General features: G+C 30.4%; 28 non-coding genes across 28 annotated transcripts; all 28 read left to right on the top strand.

The window, feature by feature from the left end:
* The first annotated feature begins 237 nt into the window (after positions 1–237).
* On the top strand, positions 238–309 carry TRNAC-GCA (transfer RNA cysteine (anticodon GCA)). The gene has a single exon. It is a non-coding gene; the product is annotated as a tRNA-Cys (tRNA).
* An 854-nt stretch (positions 310–1163) lies between these two features.
* Positions 1164–1235, top strand: TRNAC-GCA (transfer RNA cysteine (anticodon GCA)). The gene has a single exon. It is a non-coding gene; the product is annotated as a tRNA-Cys (tRNA).
* Positions 1236–2099: 864 nt separating this feature from the next.
* On the top strand, positions 2100–2171 carry TRNAC-GCA (transfer RNA cysteine (anticodon GCA)). The gene has a single exon. It is a non-coding gene; the product is annotated as a tRNA-Cys (tRNA).
* An 851-nt stretch (positions 2172–3022) lies between these two features.
* Positions 3023–3094, top strand: TRNAC-GCA (transfer RNA cysteine (anticodon GCA)). The gene has a single exon. It is a non-coding gene; the product is annotated as a tRNA-Cys (tRNA).
* Positions 3095–3945: 851 nt separating this feature from the next.
* TRNAC-GCA (transfer RNA cysteine (anticodon GCA)) lies at positions 3946–4017 on the top strand. The gene has a single exon. It is a non-coding gene; the product is annotated as a tRNA-Cys (tRNA).
* An 851-nt stretch (positions 4018–4868) lies between these two features.
* On the top strand, positions 4869–4940 carry TRNAC-GCA (transfer RNA cysteine (anticodon GCA)). Its single transcript has one exon. It is a non-coding gene; the product is annotated as a tRNA-Cys (tRNA).
* An 863-nt stretch (positions 4941–5803) lies between these two features.
* On the top strand, positions 5804–5875 carry TRNAC-GCA (transfer RNA cysteine (anticodon GCA)). Its single transcript has one exon. It is a non-coding gene; the product is annotated as a tRNA-Cys (tRNA).
* An 862-nt stretch (positions 5876–6737) lies between these two features.
* TRNAC-GCA (transfer RNA cysteine (anticodon GCA)) lies at positions 6738–6809 on the top strand. Its single transcript has one exon. It is a non-coding gene; the product is annotated as a tRNA-Cys (tRNA).
* Positions 6810–7667: 858 nt separating this feature from the next.
* TRNAC-GCA (transfer RNA cysteine (anticodon GCA)) lies at positions 7668–7739 on the top strand. Its single transcript has one exon. It is a non-coding gene; the product is annotated as a tRNA-Cys (tRNA).
* Positions 7740–8598: 859 nt separating this feature from the next.
* TRNAC-GCA (transfer RNA cysteine (anticodon GCA)) lies at positions 8599–8670 on the top strand. The gene has a single exon. It is a non-coding gene; the product is annotated as a tRNA-Cys (tRNA).
* An 858-nt stretch (positions 8671–9528) lies between these two features.
* Positions 9529–9600, top strand: TRNAC-GCA (transfer RNA cysteine (anticodon GCA)). The gene has a single exon. It is a non-coding gene; the product is annotated as a tRNA-Cys (tRNA).
* An 861-nt stretch (positions 9601–10461) lies between these two features.
* Positions 10462–10533, top strand: TRNAC-GCA (transfer RNA cysteine (anticodon GCA)). The gene has a single exon. It is a non-coding gene; the product is annotated as a tRNA-Cys (tRNA).
* An 850-nt stretch (positions 10534–11383) lies between these two features.
* On the top strand, positions 11384–11455 carry TRNAC-GCA (transfer RNA cysteine (anticodon GCA)). The gene has a single exon. It is a non-coding gene; the product is annotated as a tRNA-Cys (tRNA).
* Positions 11456–12314: 859 nt separating this feature from the next.
* On the top strand, positions 12315–12386 carry TRNAC-GCA (transfer RNA cysteine (anticodon GCA)). Its single transcript has one exon. It is a non-coding gene; the product is annotated as a tRNA-Cys (tRNA).
* Positions 12387–13235: 849 nt separating this feature from the next.
* Positions 13236–13307, top strand: TRNAC-GCA (transfer RNA cysteine (anticodon GCA)). Its single transcript has one exon. It is a non-coding gene; the product is annotated as a tRNA-Cys (tRNA).
* Positions 13308–14157: 850 nt separating this feature from the next.
* On the top strand, positions 14158–14229 carry TRNAC-GCA (transfer RNA cysteine (anticodon GCA)). The gene has a single exon. It is a non-coding gene; the product is annotated as a tRNA-Cys (tRNA).
* Positions 14230–15083: 854 nt separating this feature from the next.
* On the top strand, positions 15084–15155 carry TRNAC-GCA (transfer RNA cysteine (anticodon GCA)). Its single transcript has one exon. It is a non-coding gene; the product is annotated as a tRNA-Cys (tRNA).
* An 851-nt stretch (positions 15156–16006) lies between these two features.
* On the top strand, positions 16007–16105 carry TRNAC-GCA (transfer RNA cysteine (anticodon GCA)). Its single transcript has one exon. It is a non-coding gene; the product is annotated as a tRNA-Cys (tRNA).
* Positions 16106–16881: 776 nt separating this feature from the next.
* On the top strand, positions 16882–16953 carry TRNAC-GCA (transfer RNA cysteine (anticodon GCA)). Its single transcript has one exon. It is a non-coding gene; the product is annotated as a tRNA-Cys (tRNA).
* Positions 16954–17804: 851 nt separating this feature from the next.
* On the top strand, positions 17805–17876 carry TRNAC-GCA (transfer RNA cysteine (anticodon GCA)). Its single transcript has one exon. It is a non-coding gene; the product is annotated as a tRNA-Cys (tRNA).
* Positions 17877–18735: 859 nt separating this feature from the next.
* On the top strand, positions 18736–18807 carry TRNAC-GCA (transfer RNA cysteine (anticodon GCA)). Its single transcript has one exon. It is a non-coding gene; the product is annotated as a tRNA-Cys (tRNA).
* Positions 18808–19663: 856 nt separating this feature from the next.
* On the top strand, positions 19664–19735 carry TRNAC-GCA (transfer RNA cysteine (anticodon GCA)). The gene has a single exon. It is a non-coding gene; the product is annotated as a tRNA-Cys (tRNA).
* An 859-nt stretch (positions 19736–20594) lies between these two features.
* Positions 20595–20666, top strand: TRNAC-GCA (transfer RNA cysteine (anticodon GCA)). Its single transcript has one exon. It is a non-coding gene; the product is annotated as a tRNA-Cys (tRNA).
* An 859-nt stretch (positions 20667–21525) lies between these two features.
* Positions 21526–21597, top strand: TRNAC-GCA (transfer RNA cysteine (anticodon GCA)). Its single transcript has one exon. It is a non-coding gene; the product is annotated as a tRNA-Cys (tRNA).
* An 864-nt stretch (positions 21598–22461) lies between these two features.
* Positions 22462–22533, top strand: TRNAC-GCA (transfer RNA cysteine (anticodon GCA)). The gene has a single exon. It is a non-coding gene; the product is annotated as a tRNA-Cys (tRNA).
* An 852-nt stretch (positions 22534–23385) lies between these two features.
* TRNAC-GCA (transfer RNA cysteine (anticodon GCA)) lies at positions 23386–23457 on the top strand. The gene has a single exon. It is a non-coding gene; the product is annotated as a tRNA-Cys (tRNA).
* Positions 23458–24307: 850 nt separating this feature from the next.
* On the top strand, positions 24308–24379 carry TRNAC-GCA (transfer RNA cysteine (anticodon GCA)). The gene has a single exon. It is a non-coding gene; the product is annotated as a tRNA-Cys (tRNA).
* Positions 24380–25232: 853 nt separating this feature from the next.
* On the top strand, positions 25233–25304 carry TRNAC-GCA (transfer RNA cysteine (anticodon GCA)). The gene has a single exon. It is a non-coding gene; the product is annotated as a tRNA-Cys (tRNA).
* The last annotated feature ends 33 nt before the right edge of the window (positions 25305–25337 follow it).

Raw genomic sequence — 25337 nt, 5'->3', positions numbered from 1 at the left:
TCCTGAGAGTTCCTCTGTACTTTTTGCTAAAGTTAATTATTTTGAACAAAGAAAAATGCATATCAAAGTAAAAAAACACAACCATATATAAACTGAAGAAAATTTCAGGTTTCATGTTAAAAAAGAAGAGTTTACATTTTTCAAATATAGGTGGCATAGCTTAGTGGTAGAGCATTTGAACATTTTTCAGATTGCATGTTGAAAAAAAAAATTGAGCGTTTGCATTTTTCAAATATAGGAGGTATAGCTCAGTGGTAGAGCATTTGACTGCAGATCAAGAGGTCCTTGGTTCAACTCCGAGTGCCCCCTGAAGGTACATTTTCAACAGATTAAAAATACATGCTTCGCTACCTATATCTTTATACTAGATTTAGAACCGTATGAAGTTGAATTCATGTTTTCTTTATATGAATACTAGTTAAGAAATGCAGCAAAAAGTTTGAGAAATTTTGCCTGTAAAGAAATCTACAAAAGATATATAAAGCACATTGGAAGACTATAAAACTGAGAATTTACTTGTGATATAAAAATTAATGAGTGTTTCTCTGTACTTGTATTAGTTTGTTATTTTTAACAAATAAAAATGTATATCAATGTAAAAAAGGCACAACAACATAAAACTGTGCAAATAGATTTCAGGTTTTATGAGGGAAAAAAAAAAAAAAAAAAAAAAAGAGTTTAGGTCTTTTAATATTGGGGGTATATCTCAGTGGTAGACAGTAAGACTGCAGATCAAGAGATCTTTGGTTTAACTCCAAGTGCCCCCTGAAGATGCGTTTACAATGGATTAATAATACTGTACATGATTTCTTACCTACATATTTATGCAAGCTTTTGAACCTTGTGAAGTTGAATTCATGTTTTTGTGCTTTCTTAAAGCACATTGGTAGACTCTAAAACTAAGATTTGATTGGTAAAATAAAAATTCCTGAGAGTTCCTCTGTACTTTTTGCTAAAGTTAATTATTTTGAACAAAGAAAAATGCATATCAAAGTAAAAAAACACAATCATATATAAACTGAAGAAAATTTCAGGTTTCATGTTAAAAAAGAAGAGTTTACATTTTTCAAATATAGGTGGCATAGCTTAGTGGTAGAGCATTTGAACATTTTTCAGATTGCATGTTGAAAAAAAAAATTGAGCGTTTGCATTTTTCAAATATAGGAGGTATATCTCAGTGGTAGAGCATTTGACTGCAGATCAAGAGGTCCTTGGTTCAACTCCGAGTGCCCCCTGAAGGTACATTTTCAACAGATTAAAAATACATGCTTCGCTACCTATATCTTTATACAACATTTAGAACAGTATGAAGTTGAATTCATGTTTTCTTTATATGAATACTAGTTAAGAAATGCAGCAAAAAGTTTGAGAAATTTTGCCTGTAAAGAAATCTACAAAAGATATATAAAGCACATTGGAAGACTATAAAACTGAGAATTTACTTGTGATATAAAAATTAATGAGTGTTTCTCTGTACTTGTTGTATTAGTTTGTTATTTTTAACAAATAAAAATGTATATCAATGTAAAAAAGGCACAACAACATAAAACTGTGCAAATAGATTTCAGGTTTTATGAGGGAGAAAAAAAAAAAAAAAAAAAAAAAAAAAGAGTTTAGGTCTTTTAATATTGGGGGTATATCTCAGTGGTAGACAGTTAGACTGCAGATCAAGAGATCTTTGGTTTAACTCCAAGTGCCCCCTGAAGATGCGTTTACAATGGATTAATAATACTGTACATGATTTCTTACCTACATATTTATGCAAGCTTTTGAACCATGTGAAGTTGAATTCATGTTTTTGTGCTTTCTTAAAGCACATTGGTAGACTCTAAAACTAAGATTTGACTGGTAAAATAAAAATTCCTGAGAGTTCCTCTGTACTTTTTGCTAAAGTTAATTATTTTGAACAAAGAAAAATGCATATCAAAGTAAAAAAACACAACCATATATAAACTGAAGAAAATTTCAGGTTTCATGTTAAAAAAGAAGAGTTTACATTTTTCAAATATAGGTGGCATAGCTTAGTGGTAGAGCATTTGAACATTTTTCAGATTGCATGTTGAAAAAAAAAAATTGAGCGTTTGCATTTTTCGAATATAGGGGGTATAGCTCAGTGGTAGAGCATTTGACTGCAGATCAAGAGGTCCTTGGTTCAACTCCAAGTGCCCCCTGAAGGTACATTTTCAACAGATTAAAAATACATGCTTCGCTACCTATATATTTATACTAGATTTAGAACCGTATGAAGTTGAATTCATGTTTTCTTTATATGAATACTAGTTAAGAAATGCAGCAAAAAGTTTGAGAAATTTTGCCTGTAAAGAAATCTACAAAAGATATATAAAGCACATTGGAATACTATAAAACTGAGAATTTACTTGTGATATAAAAATTACTCAGTGTTTCTCTGTACTTGTTGTATTAGTTTGTTACTTTTAACAAATAAAAATGTATATCAATGTAAAAAAGGCACAACAACATAAAACTGTGCAAATAGATTTCCGGTTTTATGAGGGAAAAAAAAAAAAAAAAGAGTTTAGGTCTTTTAATATTAGGGGGTATATCTCAGTGGTAGACAGTTAGACTGCAGATCAAGAGATCTTTGGTTTAACTCAAAGTGCCCCCTGAAGGTGCGTTTACAATGGATTAATAATACTGTACATGATTTCTTACCTACATATTTATGCAAGCTTTTGAACCTTGTGAAGTTGAATTCATGTTTTTGTGCTTTCTTAAAGCACATTGGTAGACTCTAAAACTAAGATTTGACTGGTAAAATAAAAATTCCTGAGAGTTCCTCTGTACTTTTTGCTAAAGTTAATTATTTTTAACAAAGAAAAATGCATATCAAAGTAAAAAAACACAACCATATATAAACTGAAGAAAATTTCAGGTTTCATGTTAAAAAAGAAGAGTTTACATTTTTCAAATATAGGTGGCATAGCTTAGTGGTAGAGCATTTGAACATTTTTCAGATTGCATGTTGAAAAAAAAAATTGAGCTTTTGCATTTTTCAAATATAGGGGGTATAGCTCAGTGGTAGAGCATTTGACTGCAGATCAAGAGGTCCTTGGTTCAACTCCGAGTGCCCCCTGAAGGTACATTTTCAACAGATTAAAAATACATGCTTGGCTACCTATATATTTATACTAGATTTAGAACCGTATGAAGTTGAATTCATGTTTTCTTTATATGAATACTAGTTAAGAAATGCAGCAAAAAGTTTGAGAAATTTTGCCTGTAAAGAAATCTACAAAAGATATATAAAGCACATTGGAAGACTATAAAACTGAGAATTTACTTGTGATATAAAAATTAATGAGTGTTTCTCTGTACTTGTTGTATTAGTTTGTTATTTTTAACAAATAAAAATGTATATCAATGTAAAAAAGGCACAACAACATAAAACTGTGCAAATAGATTTCAGGTTTTATGAGGGAAAAAAAAAAAAAAAAGAGTTTAGGTCTTTTAATATTGGGGGTATATCTCAGTGGTAGATAGTTAGACTGCAGATCAAGAGATCTTTGGTTTAACTCCAAGTGCCCCCTGAAGATGCGTTTACAATGGATTAATAATACTGTACATGATTTCTTACCTACATATTTATGCAAGCTTTTGAACCATGTGAAGTTGAATTCATGTTTTTGTGCTTTCTTAAAGCACATTGGTAGACTCTAAAACTAAGATTTGACTGGTAAAATAAAAATTCCTGAGAGTTCCTCTGTACTTTTTGCTAAAGTTAATTATTTTGAACAAAGAAAAATGCATATCAAAGTAAAAAAACACAACCATATATAAACTGAAGAAAATTTCAGGTTTCATGTTAAAAAAGAAGAGTTTACATTTTTCAAATATAGGTGGCATAGCTTAGTGGTAGAGCATTTGAACATTTTTCAGATTGCATGTTGAAAAAAAAAAATTGAGCGTTTGCATTTTTCGAATATAGGGGGTATAGCTCAGTGGTAGAGCATTTGACTGCAGATCAAGAGGTCCTTGGTTCAACTCCAAGTGCCCCCTGAAGGTACATTTTCAACAGATTAAAAATACATGCTTCGCTACCTATATATTTATACTAGATTTAGAACCGTATGAAGTTGAATTCATGTTTTCTTTATATGAATACTAGTTAAGAAATGCAGCAAAAAGTTTGAGAAATTTTGCCTGTAAAGAAATCTACAAAAGATATATAAAGCACATTGGAATACTATAAAACTGAGAATTTACTTGTGATATAAAAATTACTCAGTGTTTCTCTGTACTTGTTGTATTAGTTTGTTACTTTTAACAAATAAAAATGTATATCAATGTAAAAAAGGCACAACAACATAAAACTGTGCAAATAGATTTCCGGTTTTATGAGGGAAAAAAAAAAAAAAAAGAGTTTAGGTCTTTTAATATTAGGGGGTATATCTCAGTGGTAGACAGTTAGACTGCAGATCAAGAGATCTTTGGTTTAGCTCAAAGTGCCCCCTGAAGGTGCGTTTACAATGGATTAATAATACTGTACATGATTTCTTACCTACATATTTATGCAAGCTTTTGAACCTTGTGAAGTTGAATTCATGTTTTTGTGCTTTCTTAAAGCACATTGGTAGACTCTAAAACTAAGATTTGACTGGTAAAATAAAAATTCCTGAGAGTTCCTCTGTACTTTTTGCTAAAGTTAATTATTTTTAACAAAGAAAAATGCATATCAAAGTAAAAAAACACAACCATATATAAACTGAAGAAAATTTCAGGTTTCATGTTAAAAAAGAAGAGTTTACATTTTTCAAATATAGGTGGCATAGCTTAGTGGTAGAGCATTTGAACATTTTTCAGATTGCATGTTGAAAAAAAAAATTGAGCTTTTGCATTTTTCAAATATAGGGGGTATAGCTCAGTGGTAGAGCATTTGACTGCAGATCAAGAGGTTCTTGGTTCAACTCCGAGTGCCCCCTGAAGGTACATTTTCAACAGATTAAAAATACATGCTTCGCTACCTATATATTTATACTAGATTTAGAACCGTATGAAGTTGAATTCATGTTTTCTTTATATGAATACTAGTTAAGAAATGCAGCAAAAAGTTTGAGAAATTTTGCCTGTAAAGAAATCTACAAAAGATATATAAAGCACATTGGAAGACTATAAAACTGAGAATTTACTTGTGATATAAAAATTAATGAGTGTTTCTCTGTACTTGTTGTATTAGTTTGTTATTTTTAACAAATAAAAATGTATATCAATGTAAAAAAGGCACAACAACATAAAACTGTGCAAATAGATTTCAGGTTTTATGAGGGAAAAAAAAAAAAAAAAAAAAAAAAAAAAGAGTTTAGGTCTTTTAATATTGGGGGTATATCTCAGTGGTAGACAGTTAGACTGCAGATCAAGAGATCTTTGGTTTAACTCCAAGTGCCCCCTGAAGATGCGTTTACAATGGATTAATAAAACTGTACATGATTTCTTACCTACATATTTATGCAAGCTTTTGAACCATGTGAAGTTGAATTCATATTTTTGTGCTTTCTTAAAGCACATTGGTAGACTCTAAAACTAAGATTTGACTGGTAAAATAAAAATTCCTGAGAGTTCCTCTGTACTTTTTGCTAAAGTTAATTATTTTGAACAAAGAAAAATGCATATCAAAGTAAAAAAACACAACCATATATAAACTGAAGAAAATGTCAGGTTTCATGTTAAAAAAGAAGAGTTTACATTTTTCAAATATAGGTGGCATAGCTTAGTGGTAGAGCATTTGAACATTTTTCAGATTGCATGTTGAAAAAAAAAAATTGAGCGTTTGCATTTTTCAAAAATAGGGGGTATAGCTCAGTGGTAGAGCATTTGACTGCAGATCAAGAGGTCCTTGGTTCAACTTCGAGTGCTCCCTGAAGGTACATTTTCAACAGATTAAAAATACATGCTTCGCTACCTATATATTTATACTAGATTTAGAACCGTATGAAGTTGAATTCATGTTTTCTTTATATGAATACTAGTTAAGAAATGCAGCAAAAAGTTTGAGAAATTTTGCCTGTAAAGAAATCTACAAAAGATATATAAAGCACATTGGAAGACTATAAAACTGAGAATTTACTTGTGATATAAAAGTTATTGAGTGTTTCTCTGTACTTGTTGTATTAGTTTGTTATTTTTAACAAATAAAAATGTATATCAATGTAAAAAAGGCACAACAACATAAAACTGTGCAAATAGATTTCAGGTTTTATGAGGGGAAAAAAAAAAAAAAAAAAAAAAAAAAAGAGTTTAGGTCTTTTAATATTAGGGGGTATATCTCAGTGGTAGACAGTTAGACTGCAGATCAAGAGATCTTTGGTTTAACTCCAAGTGCCCCCTGAAGGTGCGTTTACAATGGATTAATAATACTGTACATGATTTTTTACCTACATATTTATGCAAGCTTTTGAACCATATGATGTTGAATTCATGTTTTTGTCTTTCTTAAAGCACATTGGTAGACTCTAAAACTAAGATTTGACTGGTAAAATAAAAATTCCTGAGAGTTCCTCTGTACTTTTTGCTAAAGTTAATTATTTTTAACAAAGAAAAATGCATGTCAAAGTAAAAAAACACAACCATATATAAACTGAAGAAAATTTCAGGTTTCATGTTAAAAAAGAAGAGTTTACATTTTTCAAATATAGGTGGCATAGCTTAGTGGTAGAGCATTTGAACATTTTTCAGATTGCATGTTGAAAAAAAAAAATTGAGCGTTTGCATTTTTCAAATATGGGGGTATAGCTCAGTGGTAGAGCATTTGACTGCAGATCAAGAGGTCCTTGGTTCAACTCCGAGTGCCCCCTGAAGGTACATTTTCAACAGATTAAAAATACATGCTTTGCTACCTATATATTTATACTAGATTTAGAACTGTATGAAGTTGAATTCATGTTTTCTTTATATGAATACTAGTAAAGAAATGCAGCAAAAAGTTTGAGAAATTTTGCCTGAAAAGAAATCTACAAAAGATATATAAAGCACATTGAAAGACTATAAAACTGATAATTTACTTGTGATATAAAAATTAATGAGTGTTTCTCTGTACTTGTTGTATTAGTTTGTTACTTTTAACAAATAAAAATGTATATCAATGTAAAAAAGGCACAACAACATAAAACTGTGCAAATAGATTTCAGGTTTTATGAGGGAAAAAAAAAAAAATAAAAAAAAAGAGTTTAGGTCTTTTAATATTAGGGGGTATATCTCAGTGGTAGACAGTTAGACTGCAGATCAAGAGATCTTTGGTTTAACTCAAAGTGCCCCCTGAAGGTGCGTTTACAATGGATTAATAATACTGTACATGATTTCTTGCCTACATATTTATGCAAGCTTTTGAACCATGTGAAGTTGAATTCATGTTTTTGTGCTTTCTTAAAGCACATTGGTAGACTCTAAAACTAAGATTTGATTGGTAAAATAAAAATTCCTGAGAGTTCCTCTGTACTTTTTGCTAAAGTTAATTATTTTGAACAAAGAAAAATGCATATCAAAGTAAAAAAACACAACCATATATAAACTGAAGAAAATTTCAGGTTTCATGTTAAAAAAGAAGAGTTTACATTTTTCAAATATAGGTGGCATAGCTTAGTGGTAGAGCATTTGAACATTTTTCAGATTGCATGTTGAAAAAAAAAAATTGAGCGTTTGCATTTTTCGAATATAGGGGTATAGCTCAGTGGTAGAGCATTTGACTGCAGATCAAGAGGTCCTTGGTTCAACTCCAAGTGCCCCCTGAAGGTACATTTTCAACAGATTAAAAATTCATGCTTCGCTGCCTATATATTTATACTAGATTTAGAACCGTATGAAGTTGAATTCATGTTTTCTTTATATGAATACTAGTTAAGAAATGCAGCAAAAAGTTTGAGAAATTTTGCCTGTAAAGAAATCTACAAAAGATATATAAAGCACATTGGAAGACTATAAAACTGAGAATTTACTTGTGATATAAAAATTACTGAGTGTTTCTCTGTACTTGTTGTATTAGTTTGTTACTTTTAACAAATAAAAATGTATATCAATGTAAAAAAGGCACAACAACATAAAACTGTGCAAATAGATTTCAGGTTTTATGAGGGAAAAAAAAAAAAAAAAAAAAAAAAGAGTTTAGGTCTTTTAATATTAGGGGGTATATCTCAGTGGTAGTCAGTTAGACTGCAGATCAAGAGATCTTTGGTTTAACTCAAAGTGCCCCCTGAAGGTGCGTTTACAATGGATTAATAATACTGTACATGATTTCTTACCTACATATTTATGCAAGCTTTTGAACCTTGTGAAGTTGAATTCATGTTTTTGTGCTTTCTTAAAGCACATTGGTAGACTCTAAAACTAAGATTTGACTGGTAAAATAAAAATTCCTGAGAGTTCCTCTGTACTTTTTGCTAAAGTTAATTATTTTTAACAAAGAAAAATGCATATCAAAGTAAAAAAACACAACCATATATAAACTGAAGAAAATTTCAGGTTTCATGTTAAAAAAGAAGAGTTTACATTTTTCAAATATAGGTGGCATAGCTTAGTGGTAGAGCATTTGAACATTTTTCAGATTGCATGTTGAAAAAAAAAATTGAGCGTTTGCATTTTTCAAATATAGGGGGTATAGCTCAGTGGTAGAGCATTTGACTGCAGATCAAGAGGTCCTTGGTTCAACTCCGAGTGCCCCCTGAAGGTACATTTTCAACAGATTAAAAATACATGCTTCGCTACCTATATATTTATACTAGATTTAGAACCGTATGAAGTTGAATTCATGTTTTCTTTATATGAATACTAGTTAAGAAATGCAGCAAAAAGTTTGAGAAATTTTGCCTGTAAAGAAATCTACAAAAGATATATAAAGCACATTGGAAGACTATAAAACTGAGAATTTACTTGTGATATAAAAATTAATGAGTGTTTCTCTGTACTTGTTGTATTAGTTTGTTATTTTTAACAAATAAAAATGTATATCAATGTAAAAAAGGCACAACAACATAAAACTATGCAAATAGATTTCAGGTTTTATGAAGGAAAAAAAAAAAAAAAAAAAAAAAGAGTTTAAGTCTTTTAATATTGGGGGTATATCTCAGTGGTAGACAGTTAGACTGCAGATCAAGAGATCTTTGGTTTAACTCCAAGTGCCCCCTGAAGATGCGTTTACAATGGATTAATAATACTGTACATGATTTCTTACCTACATATTTATGCAAGCTTTTGAACCATGTGAAGTTGAATTCATGTTTTTGTGCTTTCTTAAAGCACATTGGTAGACTCTAAAACTAAGATTTGACTGGTAAAATAAAAATTCCTGAGAGTTCCTCTGTACTTTTTGCTAAAGTTAATTATTTTGAACAAAGAAAAATGCATATCAAAGTAAAAAAACACAACCATATATAAACTGAAGAAAATTTCAGGTTTCATGTTAAAAAAGAAGAGTTTACATTTTTCAAATATAGGTGGCATAGCTTAGTGGTAGAGCATTTGAACATTTTTCAGATTGCATGTTGAAAAAAAAAAATTGAGCGTTTGCATTTTTCGAATATAGGGGGTATAGCTCAGTGGTAGAGCATTTGACTGCAGATCAAGAGGTCCTTGGTTCAACTCCAAGTGCCCCCTGAAGGTACATTTTCAACAGATTAAAAATTCATGCTTCGCTGCCTGTATATTTATACTAGATTTAGAACCGTATGAAGTTGAATTCATGTTTTCTTTATATGAATACTAGTTAAGAAATGCAGCAAAAAGTTTGAGAAATTTTGCCTGTAAAGAAATCTACAAAAGATATATAAAGCACATTGGAAGACTATAAAACTGAGAATTTACTTGTGATATAAAAATTACTGAGTGTTTCTCTGTACTTGTTGTATTAGTTTGTTACTTTTAACAAATAAAAATGTATATCAATGTAAAAAAGGCACAACAACATAAAACTGTGCAAATAGATTTCAGGTTTTATGAGGGAAAAAAAAAAAAAAAAAAAAAAAAAGAGTTTAGGTCTTTTAATATTAGGGGGTATATCTCAGTGGTAGACAGTTAGACTGCAGATCAAGAGATCTTTGGTTTAACTCGAAGTGCCCCCTGAAGGTGCGTTTACAATGGATTAATAATACTGTACATGATTTCTTGCCTACATATTTATGCAAGCTTTTGAACCATGTGAAGTTGAATTCATGTTTTTGTGCTTTCTTAAAGCACATTGGTAGACTCTAAAACTAAGGTTTGACTGGTAAAATAAAAATTCCTGAGAGTTCCTCTGTACTTTTTGCTAAAGTTAATTATTTTTAACAAAGAAAAATGCATATCAAAGTAAAAAAACACAACCATATATAAACTGAAGAAAATTTCAGGTTTCATGTTAAAAAAGAAGAGTTTACATTTTTCAAATATAGGTGGCATAGCTTAGTGGTAGAGCATTTGAACATTTTTCAGATTGCATGTTAAAAAAAAAAAAGTGAGCGTTTGCATTTTTCAAATATAGGGGGTATATCTCAGTGGTAGAGCATTTGACTGCAGATCAAGAGGTCCTTGGTTCAACTCCGAGTGCCCCCTGAAGGTACATTTTCAACAGATTAAAAATACATGCTTCGCTACCTATATATTTATACTAGATTTAGAACCGTATGAAGTTGAATTCATGTTTTCTTTATATGAATACTAGTTAAGAAATGCAGCAAAAACTTTGAGAAATTTTGCCTGAAAAGAAATCTACAAAAGATATATAAAGCACATTGGAAGACTATAAAACTGAGAATTTACTTGTGATATAAAAATTACTGAGTGTTTCTCTGTACTTGTTGTATTAGTTTGTTACTTTTAACAAATAAAAATGTATATCAATGTAAAAAAGGCACAACAACATAAAACTGCAAATAGATTTCAGGTTTTATGAGGGAAAAAAAAAAAAAAAAGAGTTTAGGCCTTTTAATATTAGGGGGTATATCTCAGTGGTAGACAGTTAGACTGCAGATAAAGAGATCTTTGGTTTAACTCAAAGTGCCCCCTGAAGGTGCGTTTACAATGGATTAATAATACTGTACATGATTTCTTACCTACATATTTATGCAAGCTTTTGAACCTTGTGAAGTTGAATTCATGTTTTTGTGCTTTCTTAAAGCACATTGGTAGACTCTAAAACTAAGATTTGATTGGTAAAATAAAAATTCCTGAGAGTTCCTCTGTACTTTTTGCTAAAGTTAATTATTTTGAACAAAGAAAAATGCATATCAAAGTAAAAAAACACAACCATATATAAACTGAAGAAAATTTCAGGTTTCATGTTAAAAAAGAAGAGTTTACATTTTTCAAATATAGGTGGCATAGCTTAGTGGTAGAGCATTTGAACATTTTTCAGATTGCATGTTGAAAAAAAAAAATTGAGCGTTTGCATTTTTCGAATATAGGGGGTATAGCTCAGTGGTAGAGCATTTGACTGCAGATCAAGAGGTCCTTGGTTCAACTCCAAGTGCCCCCTGAAGGTACATTTTCAACAGATTAAAAATTCATGCTTCGCTGCCTGTATATTTATACTAGATTTAGAACCGTATGAAGTTGAATTCATGTTTTCTTTATATGAATACTAGTTAAGAAATGCAGCAAAAAGTTTGAGAAATTTTGCCTGTAAAGAAATCTACAAAAGATATATAAAGCACATTGGAAGACTATAAAACTGAGAATTTACTTGTGATATAAAAATTACTGAGTGTTTCTCTGTACTTGTTGTATTAGTTTGTTACTTTTAACAAATAAAAATGTATATCAATGTAAAAAAGGCACAACAACATAAAACTGTGCAAATAGATTTCAGGTTTTATGAGGGAAAAAAAAAAAAAAAAAAAAAAAGAGTTTAGGTCTTTTAATATTAGGGGGTATATCTCAGTGGTAGACAGTTAGACTGCAGATCAAGAGATCTTTGGTTTAACTCGAAGTGCCCCCTGAAGGTGCGTTTACAATGGATTAATAATACTGTACATGATTTCTTGCCTACATATTTATGCAAGCTTTTGAACCATGTGAAGTTGAATTCATGTTTTTGTGCTTTCTTAAAGCACATTGGTAGACTCTAAAACTAAGGTTTGACTGGTAAAATAAAAATTCCTGAGAGTTCCTCTGTACTTTTTGCTAAAGTTAATTATTTTTAACAAAGAAAAATGCATATCAAAGTAAAAAAACACAACCATATATAAACTGAAGAAAATTTCAGGTTTCATGTTAAAAAAGAAGAGTTTACATTTTTCAAATATAGGTGGCATAGCTTAGTGGTAGAGCATTTGAACATTTTTCAGATTGCATGTTAAAAAAAAAAAAGTGAGCGTTTGCATTTTTCAAATATAGGGGGTATATCTCAGTGGTAGAGCATTTGACTGCAGATCAAGAGGTCCTTGGTTCAACTCCGAGTGCCCCCTGAAGGTACATTTTCAACAGATTAAAAATACATGCTTCGCTACCTATATATTTATACTAGATTTAGAACCGTATGAAGTTGAATTCATGTTTTCTTTATATGAATACTAGTTAAGAAATGCAGCAAAAACTTTGAGAAATTTTGCCTGAAAAGAAATCTACAAAAGATATATAAAGCACATTGGAAGACTATAAAACTGAGAATTTACTTGTGATATAAAAATTACTGAGTGTTTCTCTGTACTTGTTGTATTAGTTTGTTACTTTTAACAAATAAAAATGTATATCAATGTAAAAAAGGCACAACAACATAAAACTGCAAATAGATTTCAGGTTTTATGAGGGAAAAAAAAAAAAAAAAGAGTTTAGGCCTTTTAATATTAGGGGGTATATCTCAGTGGTAGACAGTTAGACTGCAGATAAAGAGATCTTTGGTTTAACTCAAAGTGCCCCCTGAAGGTGCGTTTACAATGGATTAATAATACTGTACATGATTTCTTACCTACATATTTATGCAAGCTTTTGAACCTTGTGAAGTTGAATTCATGTTTTTGTGCTTTCTTAAAGCACATTGGTAGACTCTAAAACTAAGATTTGATTGGTAAAATAAAAATTCCTGAGAGTTCCTCTGTACTTTTTGCTAAAGTTAATTATTTTGAACAAAGAAAAATGCATATCAAAGTAAAAAAACACAACCATATATAAACTGAAGAAAATTTCAGGTTTCATGTTAAAAAAGAAGAGTTTACATTTTTCAAATATAGGTGGCATAGCTTAGTGGTAGAGCATTTGAACATTTTTCAGATTGCATGTTGAAAAAAAAAATTGAGCGTTTGCATTTTTCAAATATAGGGGGTATAGCTCAGTGGTAGAGCATTTGACTGCAGATCAAGAGGTCCTTGGTTCAACTCCGAGTGCCCCCTGAAGGTACATTTTCAACAGATTAAAAATACATGCTTCGCTACCTATATATTTATACTAGATTTAGAACCGTATGAAGTTGAATTCATGTTTTCTTTATATGAATACTAGTTAAGAAATGCAGCAAAAAGTTTAAGAAATTTTGCCTGTAAAGAAATCTACAAAAGATATATAAAGCACATTAGAAGACTATAAAACTGAGAATTTACTTGTGATATAAAAATTAATGAGTGTTTCTCTGTACTTGTTGTATTAGTTTGTTATTTTTAACAAATAAAAATGTATATCAATGTAAAAAAGGCACAACAACATAAAACTGTGCAAATAGATTTCAGGTTTTATGAGGGAAAAAAAAAAAAAAAGAGTTTAGGTCTTTTAATATTGGTGGTATATCTCAGTGGTAGACAGTTAGACTGCAGATCAAGAGATCTTTGGTTTAACTCCAAGTGCCCCCTGAAGATGCGTTTACAATGGATTAATAATACTGTACATGATTTCTTACCTACATATTTATGCAAGCTTTTGAACCATGTGAAGTTGAATTCATGTTTTTGTGCTTTCTTAAAGCACATTGGTAGACTCTAAAACTAAGATTTGACTGGTAAAATAAAAATTCCTGAGAGTTCCTCTGTACTTTTTGCTAAAGTTAATTATTTTGAACAAAGAAAAATGCATATCAAAGTAAAAAAACACAACCATATATAAACTGAAGAAAATTTCAGGTTTCATGTTAAAAAAGAAGAGTTTACATTTTTCAAATATAGGTGGCATAGCTTAGTGGTAGAGCATTTGAACATTTTTCAGATTGCATGTTGAAAAAAAAAAATTGAGCGTTTGCATTTTTCAAATATAGGGGGTATAGCTCAGTGGTAGAGCATTTGACTGCAGATAAAGAGATCCTTGGTTCAACTCCAAGTGACCCCTGAAGGTACATTTTCAACAGATTAAAAATACATGCTTCGCTACCTATATATTTATACTAGATTTAGAACCGTATGAAGTTGAATTCATGTTTTCTTTATATGAATACTAGTTAAGAAATGCAGCAAAAAGTTTGAGAAATTTTGCCTGTAAAGAAATCTACAAAAGATATATAAAGCACATTGGAAGACTATAAAACTGAGAATTTACTTGTGATATAAAAATTAATGAGTGTTTCTCTGTACTTGTTGTATTAGTTTGTTATTTTTAACAAATAAAAATGTATATCAATGTAAAAAAGGCACAACAACATAAAACTGTGCAAATAGATTTCAGGTTTTATGAGGGAGAAAAAAAAAAAAAAAAAGAGTTTAGGTCTTTTAATATTGGGGGTATATCTCAGTGGTAGACAGTTAGACTGCAGATCAAGAGATCTTTGGTTTAACTCCAAGTGCCCCCTGAAGATGCGTTTACAATGGATTAATAATACTGTACATGATTTCTTACCTACATATTTATGCAAGCTTTTGAACCATGTGAAGTTGAATTCATGTTTTTGTGCTTTCTTAAAGCACATTGGTAGACTCTAAAACTAAGATTTGACTGGTAAAATAAAAATTCCTGAGAGTTCCTCTGTACTTTTTGCTAAAGTTAATTATTTTGAACAAAGAAAAATGCATATCAAAGTAAAAAAACACAACCATATATAAACTGAAGAAAATTTCAGGTTTCATGTTAAAAAAGAAGAGTTTACATTTTTCAAATATAGGTGGCATAGCTTAGTGGTAGAGCATTTGAACATTTTTCAGATTGCATGTTGAAAAAAAAAAATTGAGCGTTTGCATTTTTCGAATATAGGGGGTATAGCTCAGTGGTAGAGCATTTGACTGCAGATCAAGAGGTCCTTGGTTCAACTCCAAGTGCCCCTGAAGGTACATTTTCAACAGATTAAAAATACATGCTTCGCTACCTATATATTTATACTAGATTTAGAACCGTATGAAGTTGAATTCATGTTTTCTTTATATGAATACTAGTTAAGAAATGCAGCAAAAAGTTTGAGAAATTTTGCCTGTAAAGAAATCTACAAAAGATATATAAAGCACATTGGAAGACTATAAAACTGAGAATTTACTTGTGATATAAAAATTACTCAGTGTTTCTCTGTACTTGTTGTATTAGTTTGTTACTTTTAACAAATAAAAATGTATATCAATGTAAAAAAGGCACAACAACATAAAACTGTGCAAATAGATTTCAGGTTTTATGAGGGAAAAAAAAAAAAAAAAAGAGTTTAGGTCTTTTAATATTAGGGGGTATATCTCAGTGGTAGACAGTTAGACTGCAGATCAAGAGATCTTTGGTTTAACTCAAAGTGCCCCCTGAAGGTGCGTTTACAATGGATTAATAATACTGTACATGATTTCTTACCTACATATTTATGCAAGCTTTTGAACCTTGTGAAGTTGAATTCATGTTTTTGTGCTTTCTTAAAGCACATTGGTAGACTCTAAAACTAAGATTTGACTGGTAAAATAAAAATTCCTGAGAGTTCCTCTGTACTTTTTGCTAAAGTTAATTATTTTTAACAAAGAAAAATGCATATCAAAGTAAAAAAACACAACCATATATAAACTGAAGAAAATTTCAGGTTTCATGTTAAAAAAGAAGAGTTTACATTTTTCAAATATAGGTGGCATAGCTTAGTGGTAGAGCATTTGAACATTTTTCAGATTGCATGTTGAAAAAAAAAATTGAGCTTTTGCATTTTTCAAATATAGGGGGTATAGCTCAGTGGTAGAGCATTTGGTATCTGCAGAGTGGTATCTGCATTTGACTGCAGATCAAGAGGTCCTTGGTTCAACTCCGAGTGCCCCCTGAAGGTACATTTTCAACAGATTAAAAATACATGCTTCGCTACCTATATATTTATACTAGATTTAGAACCGTATGAAGTTGAATTCATGTTTTCTTTATATGAATACTAGTTAAGAAATGCAGCAAAAAGTTTGAGAAATTTTGCCTGTAAAGAAATCTACAAAAGACATATAAAGCACATTGGAAGACTATAAAACTGAGAATTTACTTGTGATATAAAAATTAATGAGTGTTTCTCTGTACTTGTTGTATTAGTTTGTTATTTTTAACAAATAAAAATGTATATCAATGTAAAAAAGGCACAACAACATAAAACTGTGCAAATAGATTTCAGGTTTTATGAGGGAAAAAAAAAAAAAAAAAAAAAAAAAAAAAAGAGTTTAGGTCTTTTAATATTGGGGGTATATCTCAGTGGTAGACAGTTAGACTGCAGATCAAGAGATCTTTGGTTTAACTCCAAGTGCCCCCTGAAGATGCGTTTACAATGGATTAATAATAATGTACATGATTTCTTACCTACATATTTATGCAAGCTTTTGAACCATGTGAAGTTGAATTCATGTTTTTGTGCTTTCTTAAAGCACATTGGTAGACTCTAAAACTAAGATTTGACTGGTAAAATAAAAATTCCTGAGAGTTCCTCTGTACTTTTTGCTAAAGTTAATTATTTTGAACAAAGAAAAATGCATATCAAAGTAAAAAAACACAACCATATATAAACTGAAGAAAATTTCAGGTTTCATGTTAAAAAAGAAGAGTTTACATTTTTCAAATATAGGTGGCATAGCTTAGTGGTAGAGCATTTGACTGCAGATCAAGAGGTCCTTGGTTCAACTCCAAGTGCCCCCTGAAGGTACATTTTCAACAGATTAAAAATACATGCTTCGCTACCTATATATTTATACTAGATTTAGAACCGTATGAAGTTTAATTCATGTTTTCTTTATATGAATACTAGTTAAGAAATGCAGCAAAAACTTTGAGAAATTTTGCCTGAAAAGAAATCTACAAAAGATATATAAAGCACATTGGAAGACTATAAAACTGAGAATTTACTTGTGATATAAAAATTAATGAGTGTTTCTCTGTATTTGTTGTATTAGTTTGTTATTTTTAACAAATAAAAATGTATATCAATGTAAAAAAGGCACAACAACATAAAACTGTGCAAATAGATTTCAGGTTTTATGAGGGAAAAAAAAAAAAAAAAGAGTTTAGGCCTTTTAATATTAGGGGGTATATCTCAGTGGTAGACAGTTAGACTGCAGATCAAGAGATCTTTGGTTTAACTCAAAGTGCCCCCTGAAGGTGCGTTTACAATGGATTAATAAAACTGTACATGATTTCTTACCTACATATTTATGCAAGCTTTTGAACCTTGTGAAGTTGAATTCATGTTTTTGTGCTTTCTTAAAGCACATTGGTAGACTCTAAAACTAAGATTTGATTGGTAAAATAAAAATTCCTTTGAGTTCCTCTGTACTTTTTGCTAAAGTTAATTATTTTGAACAAAGAAAAATGCATATCAAAGTAAAAAAACACAACCATATATAAACTGAAGAAAATTTCAGGTTTCATGTTAAAAAAGAAGAGTTTACATTTTTCAAATATAGGTGGCATAGCTTAGTGGTAGAGCATTTGAACATTTTTCAGATTGCATGTTGAAAAAAAAAATTGAGCGTTTGCATTTTTCAAATATAGGGGGTATAGCTCAGTGGTAGAGCATTTGACTGCAGATCAAGAGGTCCTTGGTTCAACTCCAAGTGCCCCCTGAAGGTACATTTTCAACAGATTAAAAATACATGCTTCGCTACCTATATATTTATACTAGATTTAGAACCGTATGAAGTTGAATTCATGTTTTCTTTATATGAATACTAGTTAAGAAATGCAGCAAAAAGTTTGAGAAATTTTGCCTGTAAAGAAATCTACAAAAGATATATAAAGCACATTGGAAGACTATAAAACTGAGAATTTACTTGTGATATAAAAATTAATGAGTGTTTCTCTGTACTTGTTGTATTAGTTTGTTATTTTTAACAAATAAAAATGTATATCAATGTAAAAAAGGCACAACAACATAAAACTGTGCAAATAGATTTCAGGTTTTATGAGGGAAAAAAAAAAAAAAAAAAAAAAAAGAGTTTAGGTCTTTTAATATTGGGGGTATATCTCAGTGGTAGACAGTTAGACTGCAGATCAAGAGATCTTTGGTTTAACTCCAAGTGCCCCCTGAAGATGCGTTTACAATGGATTAATAATACTGTACATGATTTCTTACCTACATATTTATGTAAGCTTTTGAACCATGTGAAGTTGAATTCATGTTTTTGTGCTTTCTTAAAGCACATTGGTAGACTCCAAAACTAAGATTTGACTGGTAAAATAAAAATTCCTGAGAGTTCCTCTGTACTTTTTGCTAAAGTTAATTATTTTGAACAAAGAAAAATGCATATCAAAGTAAAAAAACACAACCATATATAAACTGAAGAAAATTTCAGGTTTCATGTTAAAAAAGAAGAGTTTACATTTTTCAAATATAGGTGGCATAGCTTAGTGGTAGAGCATTTGAACATTTTTCAGATTGCATGTTGAAAAAAAAAAATTGAGCGTTTGCATTTTTCGAATATAGGGGGTATACCTCAGTGGTAGAGCATTTGACTGCAGATCAAGAGGTCCTTGGTTCAACTCCAAGTGCCCCCTGAAGGTAAATTTTCAACAGATTAAAAATACATGCTTCGCTACCTATATATTTATACTAGATTTAGAACCGTATGAAGTTGAATTCATGTTTTCTTTATATGAATACTAGTTAAGAAATGCAGCAAAAAGTTTGAGAAATTTTGCCTGTAAAGAAATCTACAAAAGATATATAAAGCACATTGGAAGACTATAAAACTGAGAATTTACTTGTGATATAAAAATTACTGAGTGTTTCTCTGTACTTGTTGTATTAGTTTGTTACTTTTAACAAATAAAAATGTATATCAATGTAAAAAAGGCACAACAACATAAAACTGTGCAAATAGATTTCAGGTTTTATGAGGGAAAAAAAAAAAAAAAAAAAAAAGAGTTAAGGTCTTTTAATATTGGGGGTATATCTCAGTGGTAGACAGTTAGACTGCAGATCAAGAGATCTTTGGTTTAACTCCAAGTGCCCCGTGAAGATGCGTTTACAATGGATTAATAATACTGTACATGATTTCTTACCTACATATTTATGCAAGCTTTTGAACCATGTGAAGTTGAATTCATGTTTTTGTGCTTTCTTAAAGCACATTGGTAGACTCTAAAACTAAGATTTGACTGGTAAAATAAAAATTCCTGAGAGTTCCTCTGTACTTTTTGCTAAAGTTAATTATTTTGAACAAAGAAAAATGCATATCAAAGTAAAAAAACACAACCATATATAAACTGAAGAAAATTTCAGGTTTCATGTTAAAAAAGAAGAGTTTACATTTTTCAAATATAGGTGGCATAGCTTAGTGGTAGAGCATTTGAACATTTTTCAGATTGCATGTTGAAAAAAAAAATTGAGCGTTTGCATTTTTCAAATATAGGAGGTATAGCTCAGTGGTAGAGCATTTGACTGCAGATCAAGAGGTCCTTGGTTCAACTCCGAGTGCCCCCTGAAGGTACATTTTCAACAGATTAAAAATACATGCTTCGCTACCTATATCTTTATACTAGATTTAGAACCGTATGAAGTTGAATTCATGTTTTCTTTATATGAATACTAGTTAAGAAATGCAGCAAAAAGTTTGAGAAATTTTGCCTGTAAAGAAATCTACAAAAGATATATAAAGCACATTGGAAGACTATAAAACTGAGAATTTACTTGTGATATAAAAATTAATGAGTGTTTCTCTGTACTTGTTGTATTAGTTTGTTATTTTTAACAAATAAAAATGTATATCAATGTAAAAAAGGCACAACAACATAAAACTGTGCAAATAGATTTCAGGTTTTATGAGGGAAAAAAAAAAAAAAAAAAAAAAAAGAGTTTAGGTCTTTTAATATTGGGGGTATATCTCAGTGGTAGACAGTAAGACTGCAGATCAAGAGATCTTTGGTTTAACTCCAAGTGCCCCCTGAAGATGCGTTTACAATGGATTAATAATACTGTACATGATTTCTTACCTACATATTTATGCAAGCTTTTGAACCATGTGAAGTTGAATTCATGTTTTTGTGCTTTCTTAAAGCACATTGGTAGACTCTAAAACTAAGATTTGACTGGTAAAATAAAAATTCCTGAGAGTTCCTCTGTACTTTTTGCTAAAGTTAATTATTTTGAACAAAGAAAAATGCATATCAAAGTAAAAAAACACAACCATATATAAACTGAAGAAAATTTCAGGTTTCATGTTAAAAAAGAAGAGTTTACATTTTTCAAATATAGGTGGCATAGCTTAGTGGTAGAGCATTTGAACATTTTTCAGATTGCATGTTGAAAAAAAAAAATTGAGCGTTTGCATTTTTCAAATATAGGGGGTATAGCTCAGTGGTAGAGCATTTGACTGCAGATCAAGAGATCCTTGGTTCAACTCCAAGTGACCCCTGAAGGTACATTTTCAACACATTAAAAATACATGCTTCGCTACCTATATATTTATACTAGATTTAGAACCGTATGAAGTTGAATTCATGTTTTCTTTATATGAATACTAGTTAAGAAATGCAGCAAAAAGTTTGAGAAATTTTGCCTGTAAAGAAATCTACAAAAGATATATAAAGCACATTGGAAGACTATAAAACTGAGAATTTACTTGTGATATAAAAATTACTCAGTGTTTCTCTGTACTTGTTGTATTAGTTTGTTACTTTTAACAAATAAAAATGTATATCAATGTAAAAAAGGCACAACAACATAAAACTGTGCAAATAGATTTCAGGTTTTATGAGGGAAAAAAAAAAAAAAAAAAAAAAAAGAGTTTAGGTCTTTTAATATTGGGGGTATATCTCAGTGGTAGACAGTAAGACTGCAGATCAAGAGATCTTTGGTTTAACTCCAAGTGCCCCCTGAAGATGCGTTTACAATGGATTAATAATACTGTACATGATTTCTTACCTACATATTTATGCAAGCTTTTGAACCATGTGAAGTTGAATTCATGTTTTTGTGCTTTCTTAAAGCACATTGGTAGACTCTAAAACTAAGATTTGACTGGTAAAATAAAAATTCCTGAGAGTTCCTCTGTACTTTTTGCTAAAGTTAATTATTTTGAACAAAGAAAAATGCATATCAAAGTAAAAAAACACAACCATATATAAACTGAAGAAAATTTCAGGTTTCATGTTAAAAAAGAAGAGTTTACATTTTTCAAATATAGGTGGCATAGCTTAGTGGTAGAGCATTTGAACATTTTTCAGATTGCATGTTGAAAAAAAAAAATTGAGCGTTTGCATTTTTCAAATATAGGGGGTATAGCTCAGTGGTAGAGCATTTGACTGCAGATCAAGAGATCCTTGGTTCAACTCCAAGTGACCCCTGAAGGTACATTTTCAACAGATTAAAAATACATGCTTTGCTACCTATATATTTATACTAGATTTAGAACCGTATGAAGTTGAATTCATGTTTTCTTTATATGAATACTAGTTAAGAAATGCAGCAAAAAGTTTGAGAAATTTTGCCTGTAAAGAAATCTACAAAAGATATATAAAGCACATTGGAAGACTATAAAACTGAGAATTTACTTGTGATATAAAAATTAATGAGTGTTTCTCTGTACTTGTTGTATTAGTTTGTTATTTTTAACAAATAAAAATGTATATCAATGTAAAAAAGGCACAACAACATAAAACTGTGCAAATAGATTTCAGGTTTTATGAGGGAGAAAAAAAAAAAAAAAAAAAAAAAAAAAGAGTTTAGGTCTTTTAATATTGGGGGTATATCTCAGTGGTAGACAGTTAGACTGCAGATCAAGAGATCTTTGGTTTAACTCCAAGTGCCCCCTGAAGATGCGTTTACAATGGATTAATAATACTGTACATGATTTCTTACCTACATATTTATGCAAGCTTTTGAACCATGTGAAGTTGAATTCATGTTTTTGTGCTTTCTTAAAGCACATTGGTAGACTCTAAAACTAAGATTTGACTGGTAAAATAAAAATTCCTGAGAGTTCCTCTGTACTTTTTGCTAAAGTTAATTATTTTGAACAAAGAAAAATGCATATCAAAGTAAAAAAACACAACCATATATAAACTGAAGAAAATTTCAGGTTTCATGTTAAAAAAGAAGAGTTTACATTTTTCAAATATAGGTGGCATAGCTTAGTGGTAGAGCATTTGAACATTTTTCAGATTGCATGTTGAAAAAAAAAAATTGAGCGTTTGCATTTTTCGAATATAGGGGGTATAGCTCAGTGGTAGAGCATTTGACTGCAGATCAAGAGGTCCTTGGTTCAACTCCAAGTGCCCCCTGAAGGTACATTTTCAACAGATTAAAAATACATGCTTCGCTACCTATATATTTATACTAGATTTAGAACCGTATGAAGTTGAATTCATGTTTTCTTTATATGAATACTAGTTAAGAAATGCAGCAAAAAGTTTGAGAAATTTTGCCTGTAAAGAAATCTACAAAAGATATATAAAGCACATTGGAATACTATAAAACTGAGAATTTACTTGTGATATAAAAATTACTCAGTGTTTCTCTGTACTTGTTGTATTAGTTTGTTACTTTTAACAAATAAAAATGTATATCAATGTAAAAAAGGCACAACAACATAAAACTGTGCAAATAGATTTCCGGTTTTATGAGGGAAAAAAAAAAAAAAAAAGAGTTTAGGTCTTTTAATATTAGGGGGTATATCTCAGTGGTAGACAGTTAGACTGCAGATCAAGAGATCTTTGGTTTAACTCAAAGTGCCCCCTGAAGGTGCGTTTACAATGGATTAATAATACTGTACATGATTTCTTACCTACATATTTATGCAAGCTTTTGAACCTTGTGAAGTTGAATTCATGTTTTTGTGCTTTCTTAAAGCACATTGGTAGACTCTAAAACTAAGATTTGACTGGTAAAATAAAAATTCCTGAGAGTTCCTCTGTACTTTTTGCTAAAGTTAATTATTTTTAACAAAGAAAAATGCATATCAAAGTAAAAAAACACAACCATATATAAACTGAAGAAAATTTCAGGTTTCATGTTAAAAAAGAAGAGTTTACATTTTTCAAATATAGGTGGCATAGCTTAGTGGTAGAGCATTTGAACATTTTTCAGATTGCATGTTGAAAAAAAAAATTGAGCTTTTGCATTTTTCAAATATAGGGGGTATAGCTCAGTGGTAGAGCATTTGACTGCAGATCAAGAGGTCCTTGGTTCAACTCCGAGTGCCCCCTGAAGGTACATTTTCAACAGATTAAAAATACATGCTTGGCTACCTATATATTTATACTAGATTTAGAACCGTATGAAGTTGAATTCATGTTTTCTTTATATGAATACTAGTTAAGAAATGCAGCAAAAAGTTTGAGAAATTTTGCCTGTAAAGAAATCTACAAAAGATATATAAAGCACATTGGAAGACTATAAAACTGAGAATTTACTTGTGATATAAAAATTAATGAGTGTTTCTCTGTACTTGTTGTATTAGTTTGTTATTTTTAACAAATAAAAATGTATATCAATGTAAAAAAGGCACAACAACATAAAACTGTGCAAATAGATTTCAGGTTTTATGAGGGAAAAAAAAAAAAAAAGAGTTTAGGTCTTTTAATATTGGGGGTATATCTCAGTGGTAGATAGTTAGACTGCAGATCAAGAGATCTTTGGTTTAACTCCAAGTGCCCCCTGAAGATGCGTTTACAATGGATTAATAATACTGTACATGATTTCTTACCTACATATTTATGCAAGCTTTTGAACCATGTGAAGTTGAATTCATGTTTTTGTGCTTTCTTAAAGCACATTGGTAGACTCTAAAACTAAGATTTGACTGGTAAAATAAAAATTCCTGAGAGTTCCTCTGTACTTTTTGCTAAAGTTAATTATTTTGAACAAAGAAAAATGCATATCAAAGTAAAAAAACACAACCATATATAAACTGAAGAAAATTTCAGGTTTCATGTTAAAAAAGAAGAGTTTACATTTTTCAAATATAGGTGGCATAGCTTAGTGGTAGAGCATTTGAACATTTTTCAGATTGCATGTTGAAAAAAAAAAATTGAGCGTTTGCATTTTTCGAATATAGGGGGTATAGCTCAGTGGTAGAGCATTTGACTGCAGATCAAGAGGTCCTTGGTTCAACTCCAAGTGCCCCCTGAAGGTACATTTTCAACAGATTAAAAATACATGCTTCGCTACCTATATATTTATACTAGATTTAGAACCGTATGAAGTTGAATTCATGTTTTCTTTATATGAATACTAGTTAAGAAATGCAGCAAAAAGTTTGAGAAATTTTGCCTGTAAAGAAATCTACAAAAGATATATAAAGCACATTGGAATACTATAAAACTGAGAATTTACTTGTGATATAAAAATTACTCAGTGTTTCTCTGTACTTGTTGTATTAGTTTGTTACTTTTAACAAATAAAAATGTATATCAATGTAAAAAAGGCACAACAACATAAAACTGTGCAAATAGATTTCCGGTTTTATGAGGGAAAAAAAAAAAAAAAAAGAAGTTTAGGTCTTTTAATATTAGGGGGTATATCTCAGTGGTAGACAGTTAGACTGCAGATCAAGAGATCTTTGGTTTAACTCAAAGTGCCCCCTGAAGGTGCGTTTACAATGGATTAATAATACTGTACATGATTTCTTACCTACATATTTATGCAAGCTTTTGAACCTTGTGAAGTTGAATTCATGTTTTTGTGCTTTCTTAAAGCACATTGGTAGACTCTAAAACTAAGATTTGACTGGTAAAATAAAAATTCCTGAGAGTTCCTCTGTACTTTTTGCTAAAGTTAATTATTTTTAACAAAGAAAAATGCATATCAAAGTAAAAAAACACAACCATATATAAACTGAAGAAAATTTCAGGTTTCATGTTAAAAAAGAAGAGTTTACATTTTTCAAATATAGGTGGCATAGCTTAGTGGTAGAGCATTTGAACATTTTTCAGATTGCATGTTGAAAAAAAAAATTGAGCTTTTGCATTTTTCAAATATAGGGGGTATAGCTCAGTGGTAGAGCATTTGACTGCAGATCAAGAGGTTCTTGGTTCAACTCCGAGTGCCCCCTGAAGGTACATTTTCAACAGATTAAAAATACATG

The sequence above is a fragment of the Dendrobates tinctorius genome, unplaced genomic scaffold (assembly GCF_039654945.1).
Source record: "Dendrobates tinctorius isolate UK_male_01 unplaced genomic scaffold, ASM3965494v1 ptg000008l, whole genome shotgun sequence".
NCBI classification, from domain to species: Eukaryota; Metazoa; Chordata; class Amphibia; order Anura; family Dendrobatidae; genus Dendrobates; species Dendrobates tinctorius.
The sequence above is the reverse complement of the archived record's forward strand: the minus strand, read 5'-3'. Positions and strand labels throughout refer to the sequence as shown.